Raw genomic sequence first — 22,126 nt, forward strand, 5'->3', positions numbered from 1 at the left:
TAACCACCTGCTTTCATGAGAGACCTCAGGGCTGCATGTTTTGAGCCCAGTACTGAGCCTGAAAAGCATTTCCAACCCCACGTACAAGTAAAACTAGCTAAAATGTGCCTGGCTGCTATTCACTGAAAAGCTCATTCTGTGTACATTTTTGGCATACGTTTGCTCCTCCCGGGTCAGCTGAGCAGCGAATTTCTATTTAACCACCTACTTTCATGAGAGACCTCAGGGCTGCATGTTTTGAGCCCAGTACTGAGCCTGAAAAGCGTTTCCAACCCCACTTACAAGTAAAACTAGCTAAAATGTGCCTGGCTTCTCTTCACTGAAAAGCTCATTCTGAGTACATTTTTGGCATACGTTTGCTCCTGCCGGGTCAGCTGAGCAGCGAATTTCTATTTAACCACCTGCTATCATGAGAGACCTCAGGGCTGCATGTTTTGAGCCCAGTACTGATCCTGAAAAGCGTTTCCAACCCCACTTACAAGTAAAACTAGCTAAAATGTGCTTGGCTGCTATTCACTGAAAAGCTCATTCTGTGTACATTTTTTGCATACGTTTGCTCCTACCGGGTCAGCTGAGCAGCGAATTTCTATTTAACCACCTGCTTTCATGAGAGACCTCAGGGCTGCATGTTTTGAGCCCAGTACTGATCCTGAAAAGCGTTTCCAACCCCACTTACAAGTAGACTATCTAAAATGTACCTGGCTGCTATTCACTGAAAAGCTCATTCTGTGTACATTTTTGGCATATGTTTGCTCCTACCGGGTCAGCTGAGCAGCGAATTTCTATTTAACCACCTGCTTTCATGAGAGACCTCAGGGCTGCATGTTTGAGCCCAGTACTGATCCTGAAAAGCGTTTCCAACCCCACTTACAAGTAAAACTAGCTCAAATGTGCCTGGCTTCTCTTCACTGAAAAGCTCATTCTGTGTACATTTTTGGCATATGTTTGCTCCTACCGGGTCAGCTGAGCAGCGAATTTCTATTTAACCACCTGCTTTCATGAGAGACCTCAGGGCTGCATGTTTTGAGCCCAGTACTGAGCCCGAAAAGCGTTTCCAACCCCACTTACAAGTAAAACTAGCTAAAATGTGCCTGGCTGCTATTCACTGAAAAGCTCATTCTGTGTACATTTTTGGCATACGTTTGCTCCTACCGGGTCAGCTGAGCAGCGAATTTCTATTTAACCACCTGCTTTCATGAGAGACCTCAGGGCTGCATGTTTTGAGCCCAGTACTGAGCCTGAAAAGCATTTCCAACCCCACTTACAAGTAAAACTAGCTAAAATGTGCCTTGCTTCTCCACTGAAAAGCTCATTCTGAGTACATTTTTAGCATACGTTTGCTCCTGCCGGGTCAGCTGAGCAGCGAATTTCTATTTAACCACCTGCTATCATGAGAGACCTCAGGGCTGCATGTTTTGAGCCCAGTACTGATCCTGAAAAGCGTTTCCAACCCCACTTACAAGTAAAACTAGCTAAAATGTGCCTGGCTGCTATTCACTGAAAAGCTCATTCTGTGTACATTTTTGGCATACGTTTGCTCCTACCGGGTCAGCTGAGCAGCAAATTTCTATTTAACCACCTGCTTTCATGAGAGACCTCAGGGCTGCATGTTTTGAGCCCAGTACTGAGACTGAAAAGCGTTTCCAACCCCACTTACAAGTAAAACTAGCTAAAATGTGCCTGGCTTCTCTCCACTGAAAAGCTCATTCTGAGTACATTTTTAGCATATGTTTGCTCCTGCCGGGTGAGCTGAGCAGCGAATTTCTATTTAACCACCTGCTATCATGAGAGACCTCAGGGCTGCATGTTTTGAGCCCAGTACTGATCCTGAAAAGCGTTTCCAACCCCACTTACAAGTAAAACTAGCTAAAATGTGCCTGGCTGCTCTTCACTGAAAAGCTCATTCTGAGTACATTTTTGGCATACGTTTGCTCCTGCCGGGTCAGCTGAGCAGCGAACTTCTATTTAGCCACCTGCTATCATGAGAGACCTCAGGGCTGCATGTTTTGAGCCCAGTACTGATCCTGAAAAGCATTTCCAACCCCACTTACAAGTAAAATTAGCTAAAATGTGCCTGGCTGCTATTCACTGAAAAGCTCATTCTGAGTACATTTTTGGCATACGTTTGCTCCTACCGGGTCAGCTGAGCAGCGAATTTCTATTTAACCACCTGCTTTCATGAGAGACATCAGGGCTGCATGTTTTGAGCCCAGTACTGAACCTGAAAAGCATTTCCAACCCCACTTACAAGTAAAACTAGCTAAAATGTGCCTGGCTTCTCTTCACTGAAAAGCTCATTCTGAGTACATTGTTAGCATACGTTTGCTCCTGCCGGGTCAGCTGAGCAGCGAATTTCTATTTAACCACCTGCTATCATGAGAGACCTCAGGGCTGCATGTTTTGAGCCCAGTACTGATCCGGAAAAGCGTTTCCAACCCCACTTACAAGTAAAATTAGCTAAAATGTGCCTGGCTGCTATTCACTGAAAAGCTGATTCTGTGTACATTTTTGGCATACGTTTGCTCCTGCCGGGTCAGCTGAGCAGCAAATTTCTATTTAACCACCTGCTATCATGAGAGACCTCAGGGCTGCATGTTTTGAGCCCAGTACTGAGCCCGAAAAGCGTTTCCAACCCCACTTACAAGTAAAACTAGCTAAAATGTGCCTGGCTGCTATTCACTGAAAACTCATTCTGTGTACATTTTTGGCATATGTTTGCTCCTGCCGGGTCAGCTGAGCAGCGAATTTCTATTTAACCACCTGCTTTCATGAGACACCTCAGGGCTGCATGTTTTGAGCCAAGTACTGAGCCTGAAAAGCATTTCCAACTACACTTACAAGTAAAACTAGCTAAAATGTGCCTGGCTTCTCTTCACTGAAAAGCTCATTCTGAGTACATTTTTAGCATACGTTTGCTCCTGCCGGGTCAGCTGAGCAGCGAATTTCTATTTAACCACCTGCTATCATAAGAGACCTCAGGGCTGCATGTTTTGAGCCCAGTACTGATCCTGAAAAGCGTTTCCAACCCCACTTACAAGTAAAACTAGCTAAAATGTGCCTGGCTGCTATTCACTGAAAAGCTCATTCTGTGTACATTTTTGGCACACGTTTGCTCCTTACCGGGTCAGCTGAGCAGCGAATTTCTATTTAACCACCTGCTTTCATGAGAGACCTCAGGGCTGCATGTTTTGAGCCCAGTACAGAGCCTGAAAAGCGTTTCCAACCCCACTTACAAGTAAAACTAGCTAAAATGTGCCTGGCTTCTCTTCACTGAAAAGCTCATTCTGAGTACATTTTTAGCATACGTTTGCTCCTGCCGGGTCAGCTGAGCAGCAAATTTCTATTTAACCACCTGCTATCATGAGAGACCTCAGGGCTGCATGTTTTGAGCCCAGTACTGAGCCTGAAAAGCATTTCCAACCCCACTTACAAGTAAAACTAGCTAAAATGTGCCTGGCTGCTATTCACTGAAAAGCTCATTCTGTGTACATTTTTGGCATACGTTTGCTCCTGCTGGGTCAGCTGAGCAGCGAATTTCTATTTAACCACCTGCTATCATGAGAGACCACAGGGCTTCATGTTTTGAGCCCAGTACTGATCCTGAAAAGCGTTTCCAACCCCACTTACAAGTAAAACTAGCTAAAATGTGCCTGGCTGCTATTCACTGAAAAGCTCATTCTGTGTACATTTTTGGCATACGTTTGCTCCTACCGGGTCAGCTGAGCAGTGAATTTCTATTTAACCACCTGCTTTCATGAGAGACCTCAGGGCTGCATGTTTTGAGCCAAGTACTGAGCCTGAAAAGCATTTCCAACCCCACTTACAAGTAAAACTAGCTAAAATGTGCCTGGCTTCTCTTCACTGAAAAGCTCATTCTGAGTACATTTTTAGCATACGTTTGCTCCTGCCGGGTCAGCTGAGCAGCGAATTTCTATTTAACCACCTGCTATCATGAGAGACCTCAAGGCTGCATGTTTTGAGCCCAGTACTGATCCTGAAAAGCGTTTCCAACCCCACTTACAAGTAAAATTAGCTAAAATGTGCCTGGCTGCTATTCACTGAAAAGCTCATTCTGTGTACATTTTTGGCATACGTTTGCTCCTGCCGGGTCAGCTGAGCAGCGAATTTTTATTTAACCACCTGCTATCATGAGATACCTCAGGGCTGCATGTTTTGAGCCCAGTACTGAGCCTGAAAAGCGTTTCCAACCCCACTTACAAGTAAAACTAGCTAAAATGTGCCTGGCTTCTCTTCACTGAAAAGCTCATTCTGAGTACATTTTTAGCATACGTTTGCTCCTGCCGGGTCAGCTGAGCAGCAAATTTCTATTTAACCACCTGCTTTCATGAGAGACCTCAGGGCTGCATGTTTTGAGCCCCGTACTGAGCCTGAAAAGCATTTCCAACCCCACTTAACAAGTAAAACTAGCTAAAATGTGCCTGGCTTCTCTTCACTGAAAAGCTCCTTCTGAGTACATTTTTGGCATATGTTTGCTCCTGCCGGGTCAGCTGAGCAGCAAATTTCTATTTAACCACCTGCTATCATGAGAGACCTCAGGGCTGCATGTTTTGAGCCCAGTACTGAGCCTGAAAAGCGTTTCCAACCCCACTTACAAGTAAAACTAGCTAAAATGTGCCTGGCTGCTATTCACTGAAAAGCTCATTCTGTGTACATTTTTGGCATACGTTTGCTCCTGCCGGGTCAGCTGAGCAGCGAATTTCTATTTAACCACCTGCTTTCATGAGACACCTCAGGGCTGCATGTTTTGAGCCCAGTTCTGAGCCTGAAAAGCGTTTCCAACCCCACTTACAAGTAAAACTAGCTAAAATGTGCCTGGCTTCTCTTCACTGAAAAGCTCATTCTGTGTACATTTTTGGCATACGTTTGCTCCTACCGGGTCAGCTGAGCAGTGAATTTCTATTTAACCACCTGCTTTCATGAGAGACCTCAGGGCTGCCTGTTTTGAGCCAAGTACTGAGCCTGAAAAGCATTTCCAACTACACTTACAAGTAAAACTAGCTAAAATGTGCCTGGCTTCTCTTCACTGAAAAGCTCATTCTGAGTACATTTTTAGCATACGTTTGCTCCTGCCGGGTCAGCTGAGCAGCGAATTTCTATTTAACCACCTGCTTTCATGAGAGACCTCAGGGCTGCATGTTTTGAGCCCAGTACTGAGCCTGAAAAGCATTTCCAACCCCACTTAACAAGTAAAACTAGCTAAAATGTGCCTGGCTTCTCTTCACTGAAAAGCTCATTCTGGGTACATTATTGGCATACGTTTGCTCCTGCCGGGTCAGCTGAGTAGCAAATTTCTATTTAACCACCTGCTATCATGAGAGACCTCAGGGCTGCATGTTTTGAGCCCAGTACTGAGCCTGAAAAGCGTTTCCAACCCCACTTACAAGTAAAACTAGCTAAAATGTGCCTGGCTGCTATTCACTGAAAAGCTCATTCTGTGTACATTTTTGGCATACGTTTGCTCCTGCCGGGTCAGCTGAGCAGCGAATTTCTATTTAACCACCTGCTTTCATGAGAGACCTCAGGGCTGCATTTTTTGAGCCCAGTACTGAGCCTGAAAAGCGTTTCCAACCCCACTTACAAGTAAAACTAGCTAAAATGTGCCTGGCTGCTATTCACTGAAAAGCTCATTCTGTGTACATTTTTGGCATACGTTTGCTCCTGCCGGGTCAGCTGAGCAGCGAATTTCTATTTAACGACCTGCTTTCATGAGAGACCTCAAGGCTGCATGTTTTGAGCCCATTACTGAGCCTGAAAAGCGTTTCCAACCCCACTTACAAGTAAAACTAGCTAAAATGTGCCTGGCTGCTATTCACTGAAAAGCTCATTCTGTGTACATTTTTGGCATACGTTTGCTCCTGCCGGGTCAGCTGAGCAGCGAATTTCTATTTAACCACCTGCTTTCATGAGAGACCTCAGGGCTGCATGTTTTGAGCCCAGTACTGATCCTGAAAAGCATTTCCAACCCCACTTACAAGTAAAACTAGCTAAAATGTGCCTGGCTGCTATTCACTGAAAAGCTCATTCTGAGTACATTTTTAGCATACGTTTGCTCCTGCCGGGTCAGCTGAGCAGCGAATTTCTATTTAACCACCTGCTTTCATGAGAGACCTCAGGGCTGCATGTTTTGAGCTCAGTACTGAGCCTGAAAAGCATTTCCAACCCCACTTACAAGTAAAACTAGCTAAAATGTGCCTGGCTTCTCTTCACTGAAAAGCTCATTCTGAGTACATTTTTAGCATACGTTTGCTCCTGCCGGGTCAGCTGAGCAGCGAATTTCTATTTAACCACGTGCTATCATGAGAGACCTCATGGCTGCATGTTTTGAGCCCAGTACTGAGCCTGAAAAGCGTTTCCAACCCCACTTACAAGTAAAACTAGCTAAAATGTGCCTGGCTGCTATTCACTGAAAAGCTCATTCTGTGTACATTTTTGGCATACGTTTGCTCCTGCCGGGTCAGCTGAGCAGCAAATTTCTATTTAACCACCTGCTTTCATGAGAGACCTCAGGGCTGCATGTTTTGAGCCCAGTACAGAGCCTGAAAAGCGTTTCCAACCCCACTTACAAGTAAAACTAGCTAAAATGTGCCTGGCTGCTGTTCACTGAAAAGCTCATTCTGTGTACATTTTTGGCATACGTTTGCTCCTACCGGGTCAGCTGAGCAGTGAACTTCTATTTAACCACCTGCTTTCATGAGAGACCTCAGGGCTGCATGTTTTGAGCCAAGTACTGAGCCTGAAAAGCATTTCCAACCCCACTTACAAGTAAAACTAGCTAAAATGTGCCTGGATTCTATTCACTGAAAAGCTCATTCTGAGTACATTTTTAGCATACGTTTGCTCCTGCCGGGTCAGCTGAGCAGCGAATTTCTATATAACCACCTGCTATCATAAGAGACCTCAGGGCTGCATGTTTTGAGCCCAGTACTGATCCTGAAAAGCGTTTTCAACCCCACTTACAAGTAAAACTAGCTAAAATGTGCCTGGCTGCTATTCACTGAAAAGCTCATTCTGTGTACATTTTTGGCATACGTTTGCTCCTACCGGGTCAGCTGAGCAGCGAATTTCTATTTAACCACCTGCTTTCAGGAGAGACCTCAGGGCTGCATGTTTTGAGCCCAGTACAGAGCCTGAAAAGCGTTTCCAACCCCACTTAAAAGTAAAACTAGCTAAAATGTGCCTGGCTTCTCTTCACTGAAAAGCTCATTCTGAGAACATTTTTAGCATACGTTTGCTCCTGCCGGGTCAGCTGAGCAGCGAATTTCTATTTAACCACCTGCTATCATGAGAAACCTCAGGGCTGCATGTTTTGAGCCCAGTACTGAGCCTGAAAAGCATTTCCAACCCCACTTACAAGTAAAACTAGCTAAAATGTACCTGGCTTCTCTTCACTGAAAAGCTCATTCTGAGTACATTTTTAGCATACGTTTGCTCCTGCCGGGTCCGCTGAGCAGCGAATTTCTATTTAACCACCTGCTATCATGAGAGACCTCAGGGCTGCATGTTTTAAGCCCAGTACTGATCCTGAAAAGCGTTTCCAACCCCACTTACAAGTAAAACTAGCTAAAATGTGCCTGGCTGCTATTCACTGAAAAGCTCATTCTGTGTACATTTTTGGCATACGTTTGCTCCTGCCGGGTCAGCTGAGCAGCGAATTTCTATTTAACCACCTGCTTTCATGAGAGACCTCAGGGCTGCATGTTTTGAGCCCAGTACTGAGCCTGAAAAGCGTTTCCAACCCCACTTACAAGTAAAACTAGCTAAAATGTGCCTTTGGCATACGTTTGCTCCTGCTGGGTCAGCTGAGCAGCGAATTTCTATTTAACCACCTGCTATCATGAGAGACCTCAGGGCTTCATGTTTTGAGCCCAGTACTGATCCTGAAAAGCGTTTCCAACCCCACTTACAAGTAAAACTAGCTAAAATGTGCCTGGCTGCTATTCACTGAAAAGCTCATTCTGTGTACATTTTTGGCATACGTTTGCTCCTGCCGGGTCAGCAGAGCAGCGAATTTCTATTTAACCACCTGCTTTCATTAGAGACCTCAGGGCTGCATGTTTTGAGCCCAGTACTGAGCCTGAAAAGCGTTTCCAACCCCACTTACAGGTAAAACTAGCTAAAATGTGCCTGGCTGCTATTCACTGAAAAGCTCATTCTGTGTGCATTTTTGGCATACGTTTGCTCCTGCCGGGTCAGCTGAGCAGCGAATTTCTATTTACCTACCTGCTTTCATGAGAGACCTCAGGGCTGCATGTTTTGAGCCCAGTACTGAGCCTGGAAAGCGTTTCCAACCCCACTTACAAGTAAAACTAGCTAAAATGTGCCTGGCTGCTATTCACTGAAAAGCTCATTCTGTGTACATTTTTGGCATACGTTTGCTCCTGCCGGGTCAGCAGAGCAGCGAATTTCTATTTAACCACCTGCTTTCATTAGAGACCTCAGGGCTGCATGTTTTGAGCTCAGTACTGAGCCTGAAAAGCATTTCCAACCCCACTTACAAGTAAAACTAGCTAAAATGTGCCTGGCTTCTCTTCACTGAAAAGCTCATTCTGAGTACATTTTTAGCATACGTTTGCTCCTGCCGGGTCAGCTGAGCAGCGAATTTCTATTTAACCACGTGCTATCATGAGAGACCTCATGGCTGCATGTTTTGAGCCCAGTACTGAGCCTGAAAAGCGTTTCCAACCCCACTTACAAGTAAAACTAGCTAAAATGTGCCTGGCTGCTATTCACTGAAAAGCTCATTCTGTGTACATTTTTGGCATACGTTTGCTCCTGCCGGGTCAGCTGAGCAGCAAATTTCTATTTAACCACCTGCTTTCATGAGAGACCTCAGGGCTGCATGTTTTGAGCCCAGTACAGAGCCTGAAAAGCGTTTCCAACCCCACTTACAAGTAAAACTAGCTAAAATGTGCCTGGCTGCTGTTCACTGAAAAGCTCATTCTGTGTACATTTTTGGCATACGTTTGCTCCTACCGGGTCAGCTGAGCAGTGAACTTCTATTTAACCACCTGCTTTCATGAGAGACCTCAGGGCTGCATGTTTTGAGCCAAGTACTGAGCCTGAAAAGCATTTCCAACCCCACTTACAAGTAAAACTAGCTAAAATGTGCCTGGATTCTATTCACTGAAAAGCTCATTCTGAGTACATTTTTAGCATACGTTTGCTCCTGCCGGGTCAGCTGAGCAGCGAATTTCTATATAACCACCTGCTATCATAAGAGACCTCAGGGCTGCATGTTTTGAGCCCAGTACTGATCCTGAAAAGCGTTTTCAACCCCACTTACAAGTAAAACTAGCTAAAATGTGCCTGGCTGCTATTCACTGAAAAGCTCATTCTGTGTACATTTTTGGCATACGTTTGCTCCTACCGGGTCAGCTGAGCAGCGAATTTCTATTTAACCACCTGCTTTCAGGAGAGACCTCAGGGCTGCATGTTTTGAGCCCAGTACAGAGCCTGAAAAGCGTTTCCAACCCCACTTAAAAGTAAAACTAGCTAAAATGTGCCTGGCTTCTCTTCACTGAAAAGCTCATTCTGAGAACATTTTTAGCATACGTTTGCTCCTGCCGGGTCAGCTGAGCAGCGAATTTCTATTTAACCACCTGCTATCATGAGAAACCTCAGGGCTGCATGTTTTGAGCCCAGTACTGAGCCTGAAAAGCATTTCCAACCCCACTTACAAGTAAAACTAGCTAAAATGTGCCTGGCTTCTCTTCACTGAAAAGCTCATTCTGAGTACATTTTTAGCATACGTTTGCTCCTGCCGGGTCCGCTGAGCAGCGAATTTCTATTTAACCACCTGCTATCATGAGAGACCTCAGGGCTGCATGTTTTAAGCCCAGTACTGATCCTGAAAAGCGTTTCCAACCCCACTTACAAGTAAAACTAGCTAAAATGTGCCTGGCTGCTATTCACTGAAAAGCTCATTCTGTGTACATTTTTGGCATACGTTTGCTCCTGCCGGGTCAGCTGAGCAGCGAATTTCTATTTAACCACCTGCTTTCATGAGAGACCTCAGGGCTGCATGTTTTGAGCCCAGTACTGAGCCTGAAAAGCGTTTCCAACCCCACTTACAAGTAAAACTAGCTAAAATGTGCCTGGCTGCTATTCACTGAAAAGCTCATTCTGTGTACATTTTTGGCATACGTTTGCTCCTGCTGGGTCAGCTGAGCAGCGAATTTCTATTTAACCACCTGCTATCACGAGAGACCTCAGGGCTTCATGTTTTGAGCCCAGTACTGATCCTGAAAAGCGTTTCCAACCCCACTTACAAGTAAAACTAGCTAAAATGTGCCTGGCTGCTATTCACTGAAAAGCTCATTCTGTGTACATTTTTGGCATACGTTTGCTCCTGCCGGGTCAGCAGAGCAGCGAATTTCTATTTAACCACCTGCTTTCATTAGAGACCTCAGGGCTGCATGTTTTGAGCCCAGTACTGAGCCTGAAAAGCGTTTCCAACCCCACTTACAGGTAAAACTAGCTAAAATGTGCCTGGCTGCTATTCACTGAAAAGCTCATTCTGTGTGCATTTTTGGCATACGTTTGCTCCTGCCGGGTCAGCTGAGCAGCGAATTTCTATTTACCCACCTGCTTTCATGAGAGACCTCAGGGCTGCATGTTTTGAGCCCAGTACTGAGCCTGGAAAGCGTTTCCAACCCCACTTACAAGTAAAACTAGCTAAAATGTGCCTGGCTGCTATTCACTGAAAAGCTCATTCTGTGTACATTTTTGGCATACGTTTGCTCCTGCCGGGTCAGCTGAGCAGCGAATTTCTATTTAACCACCTGCTATCATAAGAGACCTCAGGGCTGCATGTTTTCAGCTCAGTACTGAGCCCGAAAAGCGTTTCCAACCCCACTTACAAGTAAAACTAGTTAAAATGTGCCTGGCTGCTATTCACTGAAAAGCTCATTCTGTGTACATTTTTGGCATACGTTTGCTCCTACCGGGTCAGCTGAGCAGCGAATTTCTATTTAACCGCCTGCTTTCATGAGAGACCTCAGGGCTGCATGTTTTGAGCCCAGTACTGATCCTGAAAAGCGTTTCCAACCCCACTTACAAGTAGACTATCTAAAATGTACCTGGCTGCTATTCACTGAAAAGCTCATTCTGTGTACATTTTTGGCATATGTTTGCTCCTACCGGGTCAGCTGAGCAGCGAATTTCTATTTAACCACCTGCTTTCATGAGAGACCTCAGGGCTGCATGTTTGAGCCCAGTACTGATCCTGAAAAGCGTTTCCAACCCCACTTACAAGTAAAACTAGCTCAAATGTGCCTGGCTTCTCTTCACTGAAAAGCTCATTCTGTGTACATTTTTGGCATATGTTTGCTCCTACCGGGTCAGCTGAGCAGCGAATTTCTATTTAACCACCTGCTTTCATGAGAGACCTCAGGGCTGCATGTTTTGAGCCCAGTACTGAGCCCGAAAAGCGTTTCCAACCCCACTTACAAGTAAAACTAGCTAAAATGTGCCTGGCTGCTATTCACTGAAAAGCTCATTCTGTGTACATTTTTGGCATACGTTTGCTCCTACCGGGTCAGCTGAGCAGCGAATTTCTATTTAACCACCTGCTTTCATGAGAGACCTCAGGGCTGCATGTTTTGAGCCCAGTACTGAGCCTGAAAAGCATTTCCAACCCCACTTACAAGTAAAACTAGCTAAAATGTGCCTTGCTTCTCCACTGAAAAGCTCATTCTGAGTACATTTTTAGCATACGTTTGCTCCTGCCGGGTCAGCTGAGCAGCGAATTTCTATTTAACCACCTGCTATCATGAGAGACCTCAGGGCTGCATGTTTTGAGCCCAGTACTGATCCTGAAAAGCGTTTCCAACCCCACTTACAAGTAAAACTAGCTAAAATGTGCCTGGCTGCTATTCACTGAAAAGCTCATTCTGTGTACATTTTTGGCATACGTTTGCTCCTACCGGGTCAGCTGAGCAGCAAATTTCTATTTAACCACCTGCTTTCATGAGAGACCTCAGGGCTGCATGTTTTGAGCCCAGTACTGAGACTGAAAAGCGTTTCCAACCCCACTTACAAGTAAAACTAGCTAAAATGTGCCTGGCTTCTCTCCACTGAAAAGCTCATTCTGAGTACATTTTTAGCATATGTTTGCTCCTGCCGGGTGAGCTGAGCAGCGAATTTCTATTTAACCACCTGCTATCATGAGAGACCTCAGGGCTGCATGTTTTGAGCCCAGTACTGATCCTGAAAAGCGTTTCCAACCCCACTTACAAGTAAAACTAGCTAAAATGTGCCTGGCTGCTCTTCACTGAAAAGCTCATTCTGAGTACATTTTTGGCATACGTTTGCTCCTGCCGGGTCAGCTGAGCAGCGAATTTCTATTTAGCCACCTGCTATCATGAGAGACCTCAGGGCTGCATGTTTTGAGCCCAGTACTGATCCTGAAAAGCATTTCCAACCCCACTTACAAGTAAAATTAGCTAAAATGTGCCTGGCTGCTATTCACTGAAAAGCTCATTCTGAGTACATTTTTGGCATACGTTTGCTCCTACCGGGTCAGCTGAGCAGCGAATTTCTATTTAACCACCTGCTTTCATGAGAGACATCAGGGCTGCATGTTTTGAGCCCAGTACTGAACCTGAAAAGCATTTCCAACCCCACTTACAAGTAAAACTAGCTAAAATGTGCCTGGCTTCTCTTCACTGAAAAGCTCATTCTGAGTACATTGTTAGCATACGTTTGCTCCTGCCGGGTCAGCTGAGCAGCGAATTTCTATTTAACCACCTGCTATCATGAGAGACCTCAGGGCTGCATGTTTTGAGCCCAGTACTGATCCGGAAAAGCGTTTCCAACCCCACTTACAAGTAAAATTAGCTAAAATGTGCCTGGCTGCTATTCACTGAAAAGCTGATTCTGTGTACATTTTTGGCATACGTTTGCTCCTGCCGGGTCAGCTGAGCAGCAAATTTCTATTTAACCACCTGCTATCATGAGAGACCTCAGGGCTGCATGTTTTGAGCCCAGTACTGAGCCCGAAAAGCGTTTCCAACCCCACTTACAAGTAAAACTAGCTAAAATGTGCCTGGCTGCTATTCACTGAAAACTCATTCTGTGTACATTTTTGGCATATGTTTGCTCCTGCCGGGTCAGCTGAGCAGCGAATTTCTATTTAACCACCTGCTTTCATGAGACACCTCAGGGCTGCATGTTTTGAGCCAAGTACTGAGCCTGAAAAGCATTTCCAACTACACTTACAAGTAAAACTAGCTAAAATGTGCCTGGCTTCTCTTCACTGAAAAGCTCATTCTGAGTACATTTTTAGCATACGTTTGCTCCTGCCGGGTCAGCTGAGCAGCGAATTTCTATTTAACCACCTGCTATCATAAGAGACCTCAGGGCTGCATGTTTTGAGCCCAGTACTGATCCTGAAAAGCGTTTCCAACCCCACTTACAAGTAAAACAAGCTAAAATGTGCCTGGCTGCTATTCACTGAAAAGCTCATTCTGTGTACATTTTTGGCACACGTTTGCTCCTTACCGGGTCAGCTGAGCAGCGAATTTCTATTTAGCCACCTGCTTTCATGAGAGACCTCAGGGCTGCATGTTTTGAGCCCAGTACAGAGCCTGAAAAGCGTTTCCAACCCCACTTACAAGTAAAACTAGCTAAAATGTGCCTGGCTTCTCTTCACTGAAAAGCTCATTCTGAGTACATTTTTAGCATACGTTTGCTCCTGCCGGGTCAGCTGAGCAGCAAATTTCTATTTAACCACCTGCTATCATGAGAGACCTCAGGGCTGCATGTTTTGAGCCCAGTACTGAGCCTGAAAAGCATTTCCAACCCCACTTACAAGTAAAACTAGCTAAAATGTGCCTGGCTGCTATTCACTGAAAAGCTCATTCTGTGTACATTTTTGGCATACGTTTGCTCCTGCTGGGTCAGCTGAGCAGCGAATTTCTATTTAACCACCTGCTATCATGAGAGACCACAGGGCTTCATGTTTTGAGCCCAGTACTGATCCTGAAAAGCGTTTCCAACCCCACTTACAAGTAAAACTAGCTAAAATGTGCCTGGCTGCTATTCACTGAAAAGCTCATTCTGTGTACATTTTTGGCATACGTTTGCTCCTACCGGGTCAGCTGAGCAGTGAATTTCTATTTAACCACCTGCTTTCATGAGAGACCTCAGGGCTGCATGTTTTGAGCCAAGTACTGAGCCTGAAAAGCATTTCCAACCCCACTTACAAGTAAAACTAGCTAAAATGTGCCTGGCTTCTCTTCACTGAAAAGCTCATTCTGAGTACATTTTTAGCATACGTTTGCTCCTGCCGGGTCAGCTGAGCAGCGAATTTCTATTTAACCACCTGCTATCATGAGAGACCTCAAGGCTGCATGTTTTGAGCCCAGTACTGATCCTGAAAAGCGTTTCCAACCCCACTTACAAGTAAAATTAGCTAAAATGTGCCTGGCTGCTATTCACTGAAAAGCTCATTCTGTGTACATTTTTGGCATACGTTTGCTCCTGCCGGGTCAGCTGAGCAGCGAATTTTTATTTAACCACCTGCTATCATGAGATACCTCAGGGCTGCATGTTTTGAGCCCAGTACTGAGCCTGAAAAGCGTTTCCAACCCCACTTACAAGTAAAACTAGCTAAAATGTGCCTGGCTTCTCTTCACTGAAAAGCTCATTCTGAGTACATTTTTAGCATACGTTTGCTCCTGCCGGGTCAGCTGAGCAGCAAATTTCTATTTAACCACCTGCTTTCATGAGAGACCTCAGGGCTGCATGTTTTGAGCCCCGTACTGAGCCTGAAAAGCATTTCCAACCCCACTTAACAAGTAAAACTAGCTAAAATGTGCCTGGCTTCTCTTCACTGAAAAGCTCCTTCTGAGTACATTTTTGGCATATGTTTGCTCCTGCCGGGTCAGCTGAGCAGCAAATTTCTATTTAACCACCTGCTATCATGAGAGACCTCAGGGCTGCATGTTTTGAGCCCAGTACTGAGCCTGAAAAGCGTTTCCAACCCCACTTACAAGTAAAACTAGCTAAAATGTTCCTGGCTGCTATTCACTGAAAAGCTCATTCTGTGTACATTTTTGGCATACGTTTGCTCCTGCCGGGTCAGCTGAGCAGCGAATTTCTATTTAACCACCTGCTTTCATGAGACACCTCAGGGCTGCATGTTTTGAGCCCAGTTCTGAGCCTGAAAAGCGTTTCCAACCCCACTTACAAGTAAAACTAGCTAAAATGTGCCTGGCTTCTCTTCACTGAAAAGCTCATTCTGTGTACATTTTTGGCATACGTTTGCTCCTACCGGGTCAGCTGAGCAGTGAATTTCTATTTAACCACCTGCTTTCATGAGAGACCTCAGGGCTGCCTGTTTTGAGCCAAGTACTGAGCCTGAAAAGCATTTCCAACTACACTTACAAGTAAAACTAGCTAAAATGTGCCTGGCTTCTCTTCACTGAAAAGCTCATTCTGAGTACATTTTTAGCATACGTTTGCTCCTGCCGGGTCAGCTGAGCAGCGAATTTCTATTTAACCACCTGCTTTCATGAGAGACCTCAGGGCTGCATGTTTTGAGCCCAGTACTGAGCCTGAAAAGCATTTCCAACCCCAATTAACAAGTAAAACTAGCTAAAATGTGCCTGGCTTCTCTTCACTGAAAAGCTCATTCTGGGTACATTATTGGCATACGTTTGCTCCTGCCGGGTCAGCTGAGTAGCAAATTTCTATTTAACCACCTGCTATCATGAGAGACCTCAGGGCTGCATGTTTTGAGCCCAGTACTGAGCCTGAAAAGCGTTTCCAACCCCACTTACAAGTAAAACTAGCTAAAATGTGCCTGGCTGCTATTCACTGAAAAGCTCATTCTGTGTACATTTTTGGCATACGTTTGCTCCTGCCGGGTCAGCTGAGCAGCGAATTTCTATTTAACCACCTGCTTTCATGAGAGACCTCAGGGCTGCATTTTTTGAGCCCAGTACTGAGCCTGAAAAGCGTTTCCAACCCCACTTACAAGTAAAACTAGCTAAAATGTGCCTGGCTGCTATTCACTGAAAAGCTCATTCTGTGTACATTTTTGGCATACGTTTGCTCCTGCCGGGTCAGCTGAGCAGCGAATTTCTATTTAACGACCTGCTTTCATGAGAGACCTCAAGGCTGCATGTTTTGAGCCCATTACTGAGCCTGAAAAGCGTTTCCAACCCCACTTACAAGTAAAACTAGCTAAAATGTGCCTGGCTGCTATTCACTGAAAAGCTCATTCTGTGTACATTTTTGGCATACGTTTGCTCCTGCCGGGTCAGCTGAGCAGCGAATTTCTATTTAACCACCTGCTTTCATGAGAGACCTCAGGGCTGCATGTTTTGAGCCCAGTACTGATCCTGAAAAGCATTTCCAACCCCACTTACAAGTAAAACTAGCTAAAATGTGCCTGGCTGCTATTCACTGAAAAGCTCATTCTGAGTACATTTTTAGCATACGTTTGCTCCTGCCGGGTCAGCTGAGCAGCGAATTTCTATTTAACCACCTGCTTTCATGAGAGACCTCAGGGCTGCATGTTTTGAGCTCAGTACTGAGCCTGAAAAGCATTTCCAACCCCACTTACAAGTAAAACTAGCTAAAATGTGCCTGGCTTCTCTTCACTGAAAAGCTCATTCTGAGTACATTTTTAGCATACGTTTGCTCCTGCCGGGTCAGCTGAGCAGCGAATTTCTATTTAACCACGTGCTATCATGAGAGACCTCATGGCTGCATGTTTTGAGCCCAGTACTGAGCCTGAAAAGCGTTTCCAACCCCACTTACAAGTAAAACTAGCTAAAATGTGCCTGGCTGCTATTCACTGAAAAGCTCATTCTGTGTACATTTTTGGCATACGTTTGCTCCTGCCGGGTCAGCTGAGCAGCAAATTTCTATTTAACCACCTGCTTTCATGAGAGACCTCAGGGCTGCATGTTTTGAGCCCAGTACAGAGCCTGAAAAGCGTTTCCAACCCCACTTACAAGTAAAACTAGCTAAAATGTGCCTGGCTGCTGTTCACTGAAAAGCTCATTCTGTGTACATTTTTGGCATACGTTTGCTCCTACCGGGTCAGCTGAGCAGTGAACTTCTATTTAACCACCTGCTTTCATGAGAGACCTCAGGGCTGCATGTTTTGAGCCAAGTACTGAGCCTGAAAAGCATTTCCAACCCCACTTACAAGTAAAACTAGCTAAAATGTGCCTGGATTCTATTCACTGAAAAGCTCATTCTGAGTACATTTTTAGCATACGTTTGCTCCTGCCGGGTCAGCTGAGCAGCGAATTTCTATATAACCACCTGCTATCATAAGAGACCTCAGGGCTGCATGTTTTGAGCCCAGTACTGATCCTGAAAAGCGTTTTCAACCCCACTTACAAGTAAAACTAGCTAAAATGTGCCTGGCTGCTATTCACTGAAAAGCTCATTCTGTGTACATTTTTGGCATACGTTTGCTCCTACCGGGTCAGCTGAGCAGCGAATTTCTATTTAACCACCTGCTTTCAGGAGAGACCTCAGGGCTGCATGTTTTGAGCCCAGTACAGAGCCTGAAAAGCGTTTCCAACCCCACTTAAAAGTAAAACTAGCTAAAATGTGCCTGGCTTCTCTTCACTGAAAAGCTCATTCTGAGAACATTTTTAGCATACGTTTGCTCCTGCCGGGTCAGCTGAGCAGCGAATTTCTATTTAACCACCTGCTATCATGAGAAACCTCAGGGCTGCATGTTTTGAGCCCAGTACTGAGCCTGAAAAGCATTTCCAACCCCACTTACAAGTAAAACTAGCTAAAATGTGCCTGGCTTCTCTTCACTGAAAAGCTCATTCTGAGTACATTTTTAGCATACGTTTGCTCCTGCCGGGTCCGCTGAGCAGCGAATTTCTATTTAACCACCTGCTATCATGAGAGACCTCAGGGCTGCATGTTTTAAGCCCAGTACTGATCCTGAAAAGCGTTTCCAACCCCACTTACAAGTAAAACTAGCTAAAATGTGCCTGGCTGCTATTCACTGAAAAGCTCATTCTGTGTACATTTTTGGCATACGTTTGCTCCTGCCGGGTCAGCTGAGCAGCGAATTTCTATTTAACCACCTGCTTTCATGAGAGACCTCAGGGCTGCATGTTTTGAGCCCAGTACTGAGCCTGAAAAGCGTTTCCAACCCCACTTACAAGTAAAACTAGCTAAAATGTGCCTGGCTGCTATTCACTGAAAAGCTCATTCTGTGTACATTTTTGGCATACGTTTGCTCCTGCTGGGTCAGCTGAGCAGCGAATTTCTATTTAACCACCTGCTATCATGAGAGACCTCAGGGCTTCATGTTTTGAGCCCAGTACTGATCCTGAAAAGCGTTTCCAACCCCACTTACAAGTAAAACTAGCTAAAATGTGCCTGGCTGCTATTCACTGAAAAGCTCATTCTGTGTACATTTTTGGCATACGTTTGCTCCTGCCGGGTCAGCAGAGCAGCGAATTTCTATTTAACCACCTGCTTTCATTAGAGACCTCAGGGCTGCATGTTTTGAGCCCAGTACTGAGCCTGAAAAGCGTTTCCAACCCCACTTACAGGTAAAACTAGCTAAAATGTGCCTGGCTGCTATTCACTGAAAAGCTCATTCTGTGTGCATTTTTGGCATACGTTTGCTCCTGCCGGGTCAGCTGAGCAGCGAATTTCTATTTACCCACCTGCTTTCATGAGAGACCTCAGGGCTGCATGTTTTGAGCCCAGTACTGAGCCTCGAAAGCGTTTCCAACCCCACTTACAAGTAAAACTAGCTAAAATGTGCCTGGCTGCTATTCACTGAAAAGCTCATTCTGTGTACATTTTTGGCATACGTTTGCTCCTGCCGGGTCAGCTGAGCAGCGAATTTCTATTTAACCACCTGCTATCATAAGAGACCTCAGGGCTGCATGTTTTCAGCTCAGTACTGAGCCCGAAAAGCGTTTCCAACCCCACTTACAAGTAAAACTAGTTAAAATGTGCCTGGCTGCTATTCACTGAAAAGCTCATTCTGTGTACATTTTTGGCATACGTTTGCTCCTACCGGGTCAGCTGAGCAGCGAATTTCTATTTAACCGCCTGCTTTCATGAGAGACCTCAGGGCTGCATGTTTTGAGCCCAGTACTGAGCCTGAAAAGCATTTCCAACCCCACTTACAAGTAAAACTAGCTAAAATGTGCCTGGCTGCTATTCACTGAAAAGCTCATTCTGTGTACATTTTTGGCATACGTTTGCTCCTGCCGGGTCAGCTGAGCAGCGAATTTCTATTTAACCACCTGCTTTCATGAGACACCTCAGGGCTGCATGTTTTGAGCCAAGTACTGAGCCTGAAAAGCATTTCCAACTACACTTACAAGTAAAACTAGCTAAAATGTGCCTGGCTTCTCTTCACTGAAAAGCTCATTCTGAGTACATTTTTAGCATACGTTTGCTCCTGCCGGGTCAGCTGAGCAGCGAATTTCTATTTAACCACCTGCTATCATAAGAGACCTCAGGGCTGCATGTTTTGAGCCCAGTACTGATCCTGAAAAGTGTTTCCAACCCCACTTACAAGTAAAACTAGCTAAAATGTGCCTGGCTGCTATTCACTGAAAAGCTCATTCTGTGTACATTTTTGGCACACGTTTGCTCCTTACCGGGTCAGCTGAGCAGCGAATTTCTATTTAACAACCTGCTTTCATGAGAGACCTCAGGGCTGCATGTTTTGAGCCCAGTACAGAGCCTGAAAAGCGTTTCCAACACCACTTACAAGTAAAACTAGCTAAAATGTGCCTGGCTTCTCTTCACTGAAAAGCTCATTCTGAGTACATTTTTAGCATACGTTTGCTCCTGCCGGGTCAGCTGAGCAGCAAATTTCTATTTAACCACCTGCTATCATGAGAGACCTCAGGGCTGCATGTTTTGAGCCCAGTACTGAGCCTGAAAAGCATTTCCAACCCCACTTACAAGTAAAACTAGCTAAAATGTGCCTGGCTGCTATTCACTGAAAAGCTCATTCTGTGTACATTTTTGGCATACGTTTGCTCCTGCTGGGTCAGCTGAGCAGCGAATTTCTATTTAACCACCTGCTATCATGAGAGACCACAGGGCTTCATGTTTTGAGCCCAGTACTGATCCTGAAAAGCGTTTCCAACCCCACTTACAAGTAAAACTAGCTAAAATGTGCCTGGCTTCTATTCACTGAAAAGCTCATTCTGTGTACATTTTTGGCATACGTTTGCTCCTACCGGGTCAGCTGAGCAGTGAATTTCTATTTAACCACCTGCTTTCATGAGAGACCTCAGGGCTGCATGTTTTGAGCCAAGTACTGAGCCTGAAAAGCATTTCCAACCCCACTTACAAGTAAAACTAGCTAAAATGTGCCTGGCTTCTCTTCACTGAAAAGCTCATTCTGAGTACATTTTTAGCATACGTTTGCTCCTGCCGGGTCAGCTGAGCAGTGAATTTCTATTTAACCACCTGCTATCACGAGAGACCTCAGGGCTGCATGTTTTGAGCCCAGTACTGATCCTGAAAAGCGTTTCCAACCCCACTTACAAGTAAAATTAGCTAAAATGTGCCTGGCTGCTATTCACTGAAAAGCTCATTCTGTGTACATTTTTGGCATACGTTTGCTCCTGCCGGGTCAGCTGAGCAGCGAATTTTTATTTAACCACCTGCTATCATGAGATACCTCAGGGCTGCATGTTTTGAGCCCAGTACTGATCCTGAAAAGCGTTTCCAACCCCACTTACAAGTAAAACTAGCTAAAATGTGCCTGGCTGCTATTCACTGAAAAGCTCATTCTGAGTACATTTTTAGCATACGTTTGCTCCTGCCGGGTCAGCTGAGCAGCAAATTTCTATTTAACCACCTGCTATCATGAGAGACCTCAGGGCTGCATGTTTTGAGCCCAGTACTGAGCCCGAAAAGCGTTTCCAACCCCACTTACAAGTAAAACTAGCTAAAATGTGCCTGGCTGCTATTCACTGAAAACTCATTCTGTGTACATTTTTGGCATACGTTTGCTCCTGCCGGGTCAGCTGAGCAGCGAATTTCTATTTAACCACCTGCTTTCATGAGACACCTCATGGCTGCATGTTTTGAGCCAAGTACTGAGCCTGAAAAGCATTTCCAACTACACTTACAAGTAAAACTAGCTAAAATGTGCCTGGCTTCTCTTCACTGAAAAGCTCATTCTGAGTACATTTTTAGCATACGTTTGCTCCGGCCGGGTCAGCTGAGCAGCGAATTTCTATTTAACCACCTGCTATCATAAGAGACCTCAGGGCTGCATGTTTTGAGCCCAGTACTGATCCTGAAAAGCGTTTCCAACCCCACTCACAAGTAAAACTAGCTAAAATGTGCCTGGCTGCTATTCACTGAAAAGCTCATTCTGTGTACATTTTTGGCACACGTTTGCTCCTTACCGGGTCAGCTGAGCAGCGAATTTCTATTTAACCACCTGCTTTCATGAGAGACCTCAGGGCTGCATGTTTTGAGCCCAGTACAGAGCCTGAAAACATTTCCAACCCCACTTACAAGTAAAACTAGCTAAAATGTGCCTGGCTTCTCTTCACTGAAAAGCTCATTCTGAGTACATTTTTAGCATACGTTTGCTCCTGCCGGGTCAGCTGAGCAGCAAATTTCTATTTAACCACCTGCTATCATGAGAGACCTCAGGGCTGCATGTTTTGAGCCCAGTACTGAGCCTGAAAAGCATTTCCAACCCCACTTACAAGTAAAACTAGCTAAAATGTGCCTGGCTGCTATTCACTGAAAAGCTCATTCTGTGTACATTTTTGGCATACGTTTGCTCCTGCTGGGTCAGCTGAGCAGCGAATTTCTATTTAACCACCTGCTATCATGAGAGACCACAGGGCTTCATGTTTTGAGCCCAGTACTGATCCTGAAAAGCGTTTCCAACCCCACTTACAAGTAAAACTAGCTAAAATGTGCCTGGCTGCTATTCACTGAAAAGCTCATTCTGTGTACATTTTTGGCATACGTTTGCTCCTACCGGGTCAGCTGAGCAGTGAATTTCTATTTAACCACCTGCTTTCATGAGAGACCTCAGGGCTGCATGTTTTGAGCCAAGTACTGAGCCTGAAAAGCATTTCCAACCCCACTTACGAGTAAAACTAGCTAAAAT

Source organism: Lissotriton vulgaris, chromosome 4_1 (assembly GCF_964263255.1).
Source record: "Lissotriton vulgaris chromosome 4_1, aLisVul1.2, whole genome shotgun sequence".
NCBI lineage: Eukaryota > Metazoa > Chordata > Amphibia > Caudata > Salamandridae > Lissotriton > Lissotriton vulgaris.